This window comes from Esox lucius, chromosome 20 (assembly GCF_011004845.1).
Source record: "Esox lucius isolate fEsoLuc1 chromosome 20, fEsoLuc1.pri, whole genome shotgun sequence".
NCBI lineage: Eukaryota > Metazoa > Chordata > Actinopteri > Esociformes > Esocidae > Esox > Esox lucius.
In genome coordinates this window covers 268,023-280,203 of record NC_047588.1, presented here as the reverse complement: position 1 = coordinate 280,203, position 12,181 = coordinate 268,023, and the positions used below count along the sequence as shown (strand labels likewise).

General features: G+C 42.4%; 1 protein-coding gene across 1 annotated transcript in view; it reads right to left on the bottom strand.

Annotated features, from left to right (window-relative positions):
• Positions 1-12,181, bottom strand: part of paqr7b (progestin and adipoQ receptor family member VII, b) — a 103,202-nt gene that overhangs the window by 53,578 nt on the left and 37,443 nt on the right. The window lies entirely within an intron of this gene.

Sequence of the window (12,181 nt, the reverse complement as noted above, 5' to 3'; positions counted from 1 at the left end):
GTTTCAAACCCAATGTTGATTGGTGTAGAATCTGTCATGTTTTATAATGTACACACAGGTTTACTCAGGCTAGTCTGAATGACCAACACCTGGGGTCTGTGTGGTTTAAACACATCGACCATGCCAGCCACCTAAGGCGTCGTAAAAACAAGAAAGGTACCACCCAATGTTTATAGATCATCTGTTGTACACACTTAGAACTTGCCATAACATCGATTGCCTGTAGGATTAAATATTCCTGAACCCTGGAGCCTAATTGTTCAACAACAAACTACTTATCGTAACATCTTTTGCCTTGGGAATTTAACATTCCTGAACCCTGGCACCCAATTGTTAAACATCAGACTTATCGTAACACCGAATGTCTGGTGAATTTAACATTCCCAGATCCCTGGAGCCCTATTGTTAAACTTCAAAGCCACCTTAAATTACATACCACACACTCCCATACCATATTTCATCCCCCAGATATGCATGTGTCATACAGGTAGTTACAACCCGTAACATACATCACAAAGGAAGTACCACCCTGGGACATACGTCACACAGGAAGTACCACCCTGGAACATACATCATATAAGAAGTTACAACCTCTAACATACGTCACACAGGAAGTCCCACCGCGGAACATACGTCATACCAGAAGTACCAACCCGGAACATATGTCACACCAGAAGTCCCACCCTGGCATACGGCACACAGGAAGTCCCACCTACCAAATCGGAATTCCAGCCACCCAAACTGGAAGTCCCACCTACCTGTCATCCAAAGTGACAGAATACAGCTCTGGAAACATTTAAGAGACCATCTCACCTTTTTCTTTCCTTTTCAAAAAGTCAAAAAGGAAGGTTCCGTGGAACACTGGACCAGCTCTATACCCTCTACGGGGTGTTGGAGGGTTCATGGGAGTTTGCCCAACCAATCCACATGTGTTTTGTGGATTTGGAGAAGGCATTCGACTGTGTCCCTCGCGGCATCTTGTGGAGGGTGCTTGGGGAATATGGGGTCCTGGGTCCTTTGCTAAGGGCTGTCAGGTCCCTGTACAACCGAAGCAGGAGCTTGGTCCGCATTGCCGGCAGTAAGTCAGACTTGTTCCCAGTGCATGTTGGACTCCGGCAGGGCTGCCCTTTGTCACCGGTTCTGTTCGTAATTTTTATGGACAGAATTTCTAGGCGCAGCCAGGGGCCGGAGGGTGTCAGGTTTGGGGACCACACAATTTCGTCTCTGCTTTTTGCAGATGATGTTGTCGTGTTGGCCCCTTCTAACCAGGACCTTCAGCATGCGCTGGGACGGTTTGCAGCCGAGTGTGAAGCGGTGGGGATGAAAATCAGTACCTCCAAATCCGAGGCCATGGTCCTCAGTCGGAAAAGGGTGGCTTGCCCGCTTCAGGTTGGTGGAGAGTGCCTGCCTCAAGTGGAGGAGTTTAAGTATCTAGGGGTCTTGTTCACGAGTGAGGGAAGGATGGAACGGGAGATTGACAGACGGATCGGTGCAGCTTCTGCAGTAATGCAGTCGATGTATCGGTCTGTCGTGGTGAAGAAAGAGCTGAGCCGCAAGGCGAAGCTCTCGATTTACCAGTCAATCTACGTTCCTACTCTCACCTATGGTCATGAGCTTTGGGTCATGACCGAAAGGACAAGATCCCGGATACAGGCGGCCGAAATGAGCTTTCTCCGCAGGGTGGCCGGGCGATCCCTTAGAGATAGGGTGAGAAGCTCGGTCACCCGGGAGGAGCTCAGAGTAGAGCCCCTGCTCCTCCACATCGAGAGGGGTCAGCTGAGGTGGCTTGGGCATCTTTTTCGGATGCCTCCGGAACGCCTTCCTGGGAAGGTGTTCCGGTCCCGTCCCACCGGGAGGAGACCCCGGGGAAGACCTAGGACTCGCTGGAGGGACTATGTCTCCCGGCTGGCCTGGGAACGCCTCGGTGTCCCCCCGGAAGAGCTAGAGGAAGTGTCTGGGGAGAGGGAAGTCTGGGCATCCCTGCTTAGACTGCTGCCCCCGCGACCCGGCCCCGGATAAGCGGAAGAAGATGGTATGGTATGGTATGGTATCTCACCTTTTTCTTTCCTTTTCAAAAAGTCAAAAAGGAAGGTTTTGAATAAGGAACAGAAGGGTAAAAAATTAAGGGACCACTGCAAATTGAAAGCTTCTATTCCTCACTCAAAAGTTTCCTTTTAAACTTTTTTGGAAAGGAAAGAAAAAAGTGCAGTGGTCTCTTAATTTTTTCCGGAGCTGTATGTCCTACAAACTACTTACATACACTGAACAAAATTATAAACGCAGCACTTTTGTTTTTGCCCCTATTTATCATGAGCTGAACTCAAAGATCTAAGACTTTCTCTATGTACACAAAAGGCCTATAGTGAGCACTTCTCCTTTGCCGAGATAATCCATCCAACTCACAAGTGTGGCATATCAATATTCTGATGAAAGGCCAATAAAAGGCCACTCTAAAATGTGCAGTTCCATCACACTGCACAATGCAACAGATGTCGCACGTTTTGAGGGAGCCTGCAATTGACCCCCTCAATACAGTGAAACTGCACATTTTAGACGGATTTGTGAACAATATCTGAGAGAAATAGACCTTTTGTGTACATATTTGCACAGATTTAAAAAATGTATTATCTTTATTAGTGTTAAGTTTTTTTTTGTCATTACTTAATATTGTTTATTTATTTTAAGTATTTCTATTGCTGCATTTCTATTGTGTCAATATTTTATGGCTGTTATTACTATAGGTTTTCTTGTTATCCTGTGAAATTGATTGATTCACAAGTAGGCCTACTATTTATTTTCTATGGTAGCACTGCCATGAACGAACCTGCAAGTAAAAGTTTTCACCTTGAACTGTTTGCCTTTTTAAATCCAGATTTGGAAATATTGTGTAACAAAAGACTGTAGTTCTCGCAACTGGCCTGGAATTAGCAACTTTCGTAAGAGGTGTAAAGATAACTGGCATAATGTTATGGCTGATCGGTGTTTGTGTGTAATAGGGATCAACTAAACCAAATGTGAAAATGTATTGTGCTGTTAGGAACTTTTAAATGTACATTCAAACGTGCAATCCATCCCTAGCAGTTGAAAAACACACTACATCCAAACTCCAAGATCTCCTTTACCAACCAATCATTGACAAGGTTTCTCTGAGGCTGCAAAAACAGTGTGTTTTTCGACGTGTCATTTTTTTGTCTGTCTCGTTGCCATATGGTGTATAGTTTAGAAGCGGCTCACAGTTCCTCAGCATTGATGACATCAATGCAGTTAGCTATACCACCAACTCATTCTTGTTCACCTGCACAGACTGTATAAATGTGACTGAAACAGTTACTTAGGAATGTGTTTCTAGGGAGGGGTAATCCATTTATGACAAGAAACACAAATTCTGATATGCTGTCAGTGAAACGAATACACACAACTCATGTTCTCTGTAGTCAAGGCTCTGTTGGTGGGGAGGGTACATTTTGTATTCTCTCAGTCTCCACACTGACATGGTGAGCTAAAAATAAAAAGCATAATTACTATGGCTACAAGACAGCCACATACGCTGAAATGGAGTGTTGGCGTAATATATACCATATGCTGGTTGAGAAGATGGTATATTAGATGTAAATCAATCCAATAAGGATGGATCTGGGTAGCTATTTTTTGGTTGTGTGCAAGACAACAAGCTCTTAAAGTAATCTCCACTAAGAGATTATTACTTTCCATTAAATAATATATTAATTATTATGAATGATTTCTTTGATCTTAGCCTGTTAATTCCAAAATAATCTAGAATGTAGATACAGGTCAATATTTTCATTATTCCATACTAAAGAATGCAGTACAGCAAAGTGTACCATGTCATCAATTTGTGTAGTTATGTAATCCATTCTGTATAATATGGTACGACCTGGGAAAATAATGATGACATGGTTTACAGTTCATACAATATGTTATGAACCCAATGTGTACAATATGTTAAAAATTTCTTGTGCTTACGATGCTGGGGTACATCTTAAAATAACAGTGACATTTCAGTGAAAAGTAGGGATTTTGCTACATTACGTTATTCACAGTCATCACATTGATTATAGCCAATCACATTATAATGAGAGTGGAAAGGGGCAGCTGGGGAAGGGGAAGGTATCAAATGCATGGCACATGCTCTAGAACGTGAGGAGCAAATGAGGAGATGGATGGTGGAGGAGGGGATACATTTACATAGCCTGTAAAATTCTATATGAACAGCATCTATCATCAGAGTTTAGGGAGCAATTTAAAGACATTACTAACTGTTATTTTTGTTAGGCTAACTAATAACAACAGATAATAACCAAAATATATATTGATAATGTATTGAAAGATGATGTACAGTTAATGTGATTTTCTGAGATTCTAAGCAATTGGGCAGAATGGAAGTATGAATTAAATTTGTGCTCCTAAGTTTGCATACCCTGGCAGAAATTGTGAACTTTTGGCAGTGATTTTGAAAATACGACTGATCATGCAAAAAAATAAAAAATTGCCTTGATCAAAAGTTTACATACCCTTGAATGTTTGGCCAATTAAAGGTGGATTTTCCAAACCTGTGGCATTTTAAATAGCAATTAGTGTCTTTGTATAAATAGTCCATGTGTTTGTTAGCTCTCACGTGGATGCACTGAGCAGGCTAGATACTGAGCCATGGGGAGCAGAAAAAGGACTGTCAAAAGACCCGTGTAACAAGGTAATAGAACTTTATAAAGATGAAAAATTTGCTGCCAGGTCGAATTGCCAGAAAGAAGCCTTCACTGCACCAATGCCACAAAAAAGCCCGGTTAAAATATGCCTGACAATACCTTGACATGCCTCACAGCCTCTGGCACACTGTAATTTGGAGTGACGAGACCAAAATTTAGCTTTATGGTCTCAAACATTAGTGCTATGTTTGGAGAGGGGTCAAAAAGCCCTATAGTGAACAGAATACCATCCCCAATGTGAAGCATAGTGGTGGGTCACTCATGTTTTGGGCGTTTGTGAGCTCTAAAGGCAAAGGGAATCTTGTGAAAAAGTATGTCAAGATGAATGCAGCATGTTATCAGACAATTTGCATTCTTCTGCACGAAAGCTGCACATGGGATGCGCTTGGACTTTCCAGCACGACAGTGGTTACAGCAGAAAAAGGAGAAGGTTCTGGAGTGGCCATCACAGTCTCCTAACCTTAGTATCATCAAGCCACTCTGGGAAGATCTCAAACATGCGGTTCCTGCAAGACAACCAAAGACTTTGCATGACCAAGATTTTGCCAAGATGAATGGGCAGCTATAACATCTGCAAGATTTCAGGGCCTCATAGAGAACTATTACAAAAGACTGCCCACTTGCAAAACAGCTCGAGCTCAGTGAGGTTGGATGGAGAGCGTTTGTGAACAGCAGTTTTCAGTTCTTTCCACAGATTCTCGATTGGATTCAGGTCTGGACTTTGACTTGACCATTCTAACACCTGGATATGTTTATTTGTGAACCATTCCATTGTAGATTTTGCTTTATGTTTTGGATCATTGTCTTGTTGGAAGACAAATCTCCGTCCCAGTCTCAGGTCTTTTGCAGACTCCATCAGGTTTTCTTCCAGAATGGTCCTGTATTTGGCTCCATCCATCTTCCCATCAAGTTTAACCATCTTCCCTGTCCCTGCTGAAGAAAAGCAGGCCCAAACCATGATGCTGCCACCACCATGTTTGACAGTGGGGATGGTGTTATCAGGGTGATGAGCTGTGTTGCTTCTACGCCAAACATAACGTTTTGCATTGTTGCCAAAAAGTTCGATTTTGGTTTCATCTGACCAGAGCACCTTCTTCCACTTGTTTGGTGTGTCTCCCAGGTGGCTTGTGGCAAACTTTAAACAACACTTTTTATGAATATCTTTAAGAAATGGCTTTCTTCTTGCCACTCTTCCATAAAGGCCAGATTTGTGCAGTATACGACTGATTGTTGTCCTATGGACAGAGTCTCCCACCTCAGCTGTAGATCTCTGCAGTTCATCCAGAGTGATCATGGGCCTCTTGGCTGCATCTCTGATCAGTCTTCTCCTTGTATGAGCTGAAAGTTTAGAAAGACGGCCGGGTCTTCATAGATTTCCACTTGTTGTTGATTCTTCACCAAAAATTACAGTTTTATATCTTTATGTTTGAGGCCTGAAATGTGGCAAAAGGGCGAAAAGTTCAGGGGGGCCGAATACTTTCACAAGGCACTGTACATGGCCCCATCCATCAATACGGTGCAGTCGTCCTGTCCCCTTTGCAGAAAAGCATCCTCAAAGAATGATGTTTCCACCTTTATGCTTCACGGTTGGGATGGTGTTCTTGGGGTTGTACTCATCCTTCTTCTTCCTCCAAACATGGTGAGTGGAGTTTAGACCAAAAAGCTAAATTTTTGTCTCATCAGACCACATGACCTTCTCCCATTCCTCCTCTGGATCATTCAAATGGTCACTAGCAAACTTTAGATGGGCCTGGACATGCGCTGGCTTGAGCAGGGGGAACTTGCGTGCGCTGCAGGATTTTAATCCATGACGGCGTAGTGTGTTACTAATGGTTTTCTTTGAAACTGTGGTCCCAGCTCTCTTCAGGTCATTGACCAGGTCCTGCTGTGTTGTTCTGGGCTGATCCCTCACCTTCCTCATGATCATTGATGCCCCATGAGGTGAGATCTTGCACGGAGCCCCAGACTGAGGGAGATTGACTGTCATCTTGAACTTTTCTAGTAATTGTGCCAACAGTTGTTGCCTTCTCACCAAGCTCCTTGCCTATTGTCCTGTAGCCCATCCCTGCCTTGTGCAGGTTTACAATTGTATCCCATATGTCCTTACACAGCTCTCTGGTCTTGGCCATTGTGGAGAGGTTGGAGTCTGTTTGATTGAGTGTGTGGACAGGTGTTTTTTATACAGGTAACGAGTTCAAACAGGTGCCGTTAATACAAGTAATGAGTGGAGAACAGGAGGGCTTCTTAAAGAAAAACTAACATGTCTGTGAGAGCCGGAATTCTTACTGGTTGGTAGGTGATCAAATACTTATGTTATGCAATATATTGCAAATTAATTATTTAAAAATCATCCAATGTGATTTTCTGGATTTTTGTTTCAGATTACGACTCTCATGATACCTATGATAAAAATTACAGACCTCTACATGCTTTGTAAGTAGGAAAACCTGCAAAATTGGCAGTGTATCAAATACTTGTTCTCCCCACTGTACATTTTAAATAATCAATTTGGCCTTTATTTATGGCTAACCATAAGTCGGAAAAGCCAAGGGCTCCAGGAAGGGGGGCAGACCCCTAGGATGACCCCCAAACAACCTCTCCCATTAAATCAGGGTGGCCTATTACTAAGGGTTAAAGTTGAGTGTTCAGACTGGTCTCTACTGTGGTAATTTCTTCAACATAAGCATGTTCAGTTTTGGGATAATCAAACATTAATTATGTTTTAATACTGAAATGTATGATTTTGAAACCAACTGCAGTGAGGGTAGAGACCAAATGTTATCCTCTATTGTTGATGATAGAGTAATTTTGATGTCAATAGAACCACAGACGTGGTCAAAATCTAAATTGTGATTTAGTGTTTGGCTGACTATGACTATTTGGAGAATTTTACTTAAATATAGAAGGTTAATCCAAACATTGTTTGTCACAACATAGTTTGGTCATTGCCTGTAGATATGCTAGTACAATCGCCCTGGTGATTGCAGTAGGTACACCACTGGAACATGGGCTGGAGTTTTTTCACTCCTATAATTTAGTTGCGCAGCTTATCCCCTTCAGAATATTATAAATGCATGATAGCCAATTAAAGAATTTCAGAGCTGTTTAGCTCTGTAAGACAAATCTGTCAATGGGTTATATGGTTTATAATTCCTTCACACATTGATTTCTTTGATTGTGTTAGTGAATGTTTGTGTTTTTAACATGTCCACTGTGTTGTTTTTGATGAACATACAGTATGCAACTCCACATCGAATGGATTCTAGATCCATCCCTATTACCAGTTCTCTATTTTACATGTCCGTCCCAAAATGATGGCCAGTGCGGGTTCAGGATGGCGCCTCATGTGGCCGTATTCGCCGTGATTCTGCTTTCACTCATGGTGTCACTTTCCATTGACTTAATGAAGTGAAAGCAGGGGGGATGTTTGATATGATAACTGATTATGATTAGAAGAGTTGAGCTTAGGGCTCAAAGGAAATCAAATTGGTACTTAAAAGGAGCTACATAAAATGAAATGAAATCTGTTTGCATAGTTATAATGGTGCATTGGAATCTGCATATTCTATTCTTAAGATTTGTTTTAATTGTTTATTTGGAAACTGTTTGTTTGAAGTAAGCTTTGATCTTACCATTTTTGATTTGGTTAAGCAATGTCAAGTCTGATCAGACAAATGAATCTCATTCCACTGCAAGGTACTATCCATATGGCACATTGAATGAAACATCAACCAAGCCAGTTCTGGATGGAAAAGGAAATTTGACATAGACTTTTATGGAAACTTGTCTGAATAGGGTGTATGCTTCACTCTGATGATGGAACTTCTGAGATCCACAAGTTTTCAGGTCTGATCTATTGTATTCATTGTTGGGAGTTGATGGAACAATACCCAGTGGATGAAAGTCAGAGGGACTGTTGAACCACACTAATTGTTGTTTTGTAGTTATAATTTCAACAGATCAGGACATCACAACCCCGTTTCTGGTGATAAATCACATCACTGACTGGACACAGACAACTGAGTGTGTGAGTACCAGCAACATGTTCAAGAAGGATTTCTACAACCACACGGGTGAAATCTGTTCCAAATCCTCCTGACCACTCACATGGCAGAACGATGCCATGGTCAGATCACTTGGCATCACATTCCATTTCCAGATGAATCTTCGACAGCAAGTCCTGAAGGACTCCACATACTTCAGGTCAGAGTACCACGGGCAGTTGACTGGACAGGTTACATGGTTGCATCACCGTGAAGTTGCTTAACAGTCATATTACAACAACTATCTTGATATGTTTAACAGTGCCATATTCCTTTTCAAAGGTAGTAACTGTCACTAGTACATTCATTTGAGTTGAGTGTTGTGTTACGTTCAGGATATGTTGGGTTGTTAGTATGATGTTGATGCATGACTCATGATATGGACAAGGGGGGACTTTGATTGTTTAGAGGGTTTATTGGGAATTAATTATGTCATGTTAGGTCTGTTTCTGTTGGACATGGGTTAGACTGATAGTAGCCTGAGACGTGATGTGTATGGTAAAGATCGATCATGATGGTCACTATGACTGCAGTGTCATACAGCGCTATGTGTCAGGGCAAGCTGTGTCCATTGCATCTTCTGTTCATTTCATTTAAGGAATAATAAAGCCTCATAGGCCAGATAATCCTTTTTATTATTTTTCTTTATTGTTTTGGACCCTTTATTGGTTTGGACCCTTCCAGTACATTAGGAATTGGATTGTACTTTTATTTTTCTAGTTTTATCAACATGTAATGATTAATGATTAATACATGATTGAAGGGGGGAGTGATAGGAAATGGGCATGAGAAACTTAACACAACACAGATGTGCTGACTAACTCAGAACCAATGTTGCCTGTTACAGATGGGCCCCAAACATCCTGTCCATACATTCTGTCCATACCTCCTGCTAGGAGTTGCCCATATGACTCAAATAGTCATATGGGTTGCTCATATGGGCAACCCATATAGGTCCATTGACCATAGGTTGGAACATACCATACAAGGGTCTGTTGTAGGATAAACCTTTCTTATTGGAGGGTATTGGAATGTGTAATGGTTGGTTATGACCACTGGTCACCTCCTATGTATCCTGGCATAAAAGACTGTGTTGCCTCTGTAAATATGGAAGAGATAGAAATGAGAAATGGAAGGTCAACATCATAGACTCATGCTGAATAAAGATGTCTCTCCCCTGACTTCTGGTTGCCTTCATTTTGTTTATGGATGAAACTTGGACAGAATCTAACACTGTCATTCTTGAAGGCAGGGTGATGTGCTGTCACTAGTATTCTAACACCAAACCATTAGTTCATACTATTTTAGCCCACTGAGGAACCATTGAGCTGGAATAAAGCATTAATAAAGGATACCTCACAATTAGTTAATTATTTTGTGTCGTTTTAAATGAAGTGATGAAATATCCCACCTTTACAATTATTAACTAATGACCCATTGGTAGCTGTACATCCTTAATAACTGATACTTCAACATTAGTTAATTATTTGGTGTCCCCTATTGTAAAGTGATGAATTATCATACATCGATAATCATTAACTAATAACATGAGTTCATGTTCTGTTTCAAAATGAACAAATGACACTACACTCAGTTAATGCATTTGTAAATGTCACGTCCTGGCTATGCCCCTAGCCATCTCTGCGCTGGGCTCGGGGCATAGCCAGGACAGGAGGTGGCTCATCTAGCCACCTCCAATCCTTTTGGTCTCCCCAATTGGTGGCAGGTTTTGGTCATTGCCTCCAATTGGGGACCCTATTTAAGTCCTTTGATTTTGCCATGCTGGTGTAGTTCATTTTTGTTTCTCCTTTGTATGGAATACCCCACCTCATTGGTTGCTGCCGCTGGTTGTTTTGTTTGAGTCTTTTGTTTAATTAAATCATGGATTATACCCTTTTCCTCGACTCTGCGCCTGTGTCCTACTCCTACCACAACCATGACAGTAAATCATTAATAAAGTAGGGGTTATCATTATTAACCGTTTGTTTATATCTTTGTTCATCATGTTAACTACTGCATTTGTTAATGGTAATTCATGTACCCTTTTTGGAAAGTGTTACTAGAAATATTATATGTCAGTAATCTAGGAGACTAGAGCTATGCATTGGCATTGAAATATACTCGATAGCCCCATTATAACCCACGGGAGAGACAGCCTATTTATTTCGCACCTCGTCTTTTTCTATGTATTCTTTTTTTTTGTATTAGACCTTCAGTACAAATACATTCTTGTATTTTTCTTGCATTTAAAACAAACAAATTCTGTAATTCCTAATTTTTTAAACTTCTATATAGTTTGATGACGACCCAGTAGATGAACTGATCATCTGGCTGGATAGTGATGATGTGGAGAATGTCCATGCTAATAGGGATGATTTGTATGCTAATCTCGATGTGGAGGAGCAGCAGCTCTACTCTGAGCTCCTCCCGGGTGACCGATCTCTAAGGGATCGCCCAGCCACCCTGCAGAGAAAGCTAATTTCGGCCGCCTGTATCTGGGATCTTGTCCTTTCGGTCATGATCCAAAGCTCATGACCATAGGTGAGAGTAGGAACGTAGATTGACTGGTAAATCGAGAGCTTCGCCTTGCGGCTCAGCTCTTTCTTCACCACGACAGACCGATACATCGACTACATTACTGCAGAAGCTGCACCGATCCGTCTGTCAATCTCCCGTTCCATCCTTCCCTCACTCGTGAACAAGACCCCTAGATACTTAAACTCCTCCACTTGAGGCAGGCACTCTCCACCAACCTGAAGTGGGCAAGCCACCCTTTTCCGACTGAGGACCATGGCCTCGGATTTGGAGGTACTGATTTTCATCCCCATCGCTTCACACTCGGCTGCAAACCGTCCCAGTGCATGCTGAAGGTCCTGGCTTGAAGGGGCCAACACGACAACATCATCTGCAAAGAGCAGAGACGAAATCGTGTGGTCCCCAAACCTGACACCCTCTGGCCCCTGGCTGCGCCTAGAAATTCTGTCCATAAAAATTACGAACAGAACCGGCGACAAAGGGCAGCCCTGCCGGAGTCCAACATGCACTGGGAACAAGTCTAACTTACTGCTGGCAATGCGGACCAAGCTCCTGCTTCGGTTGTACAGGGACCTGACAGCCCTTAGCAAAGGACCCAGGACCACATATTCCCGAAGCACCCTCCACAAGATGCCGCGAGGGACACAGTCAAATGCCTTCTCCAAATCCACAAAACACATGTGGATTGGTTGGGCAAACTCCCATGAACCCTCCAACACCCCGTAGAGGGTATAGAGCTGGTCCAGTGTTCCACGGCCCAGACGAAAACCACACTGTTCCTCCTGAATTCGAGGTTCCACTATCGGCCATATTCTCCTCTCCAGAACCCTGGCATAGACTTTCCCGGGGAGGCTGAGAAGTGTGATCCCCCTATAGTTG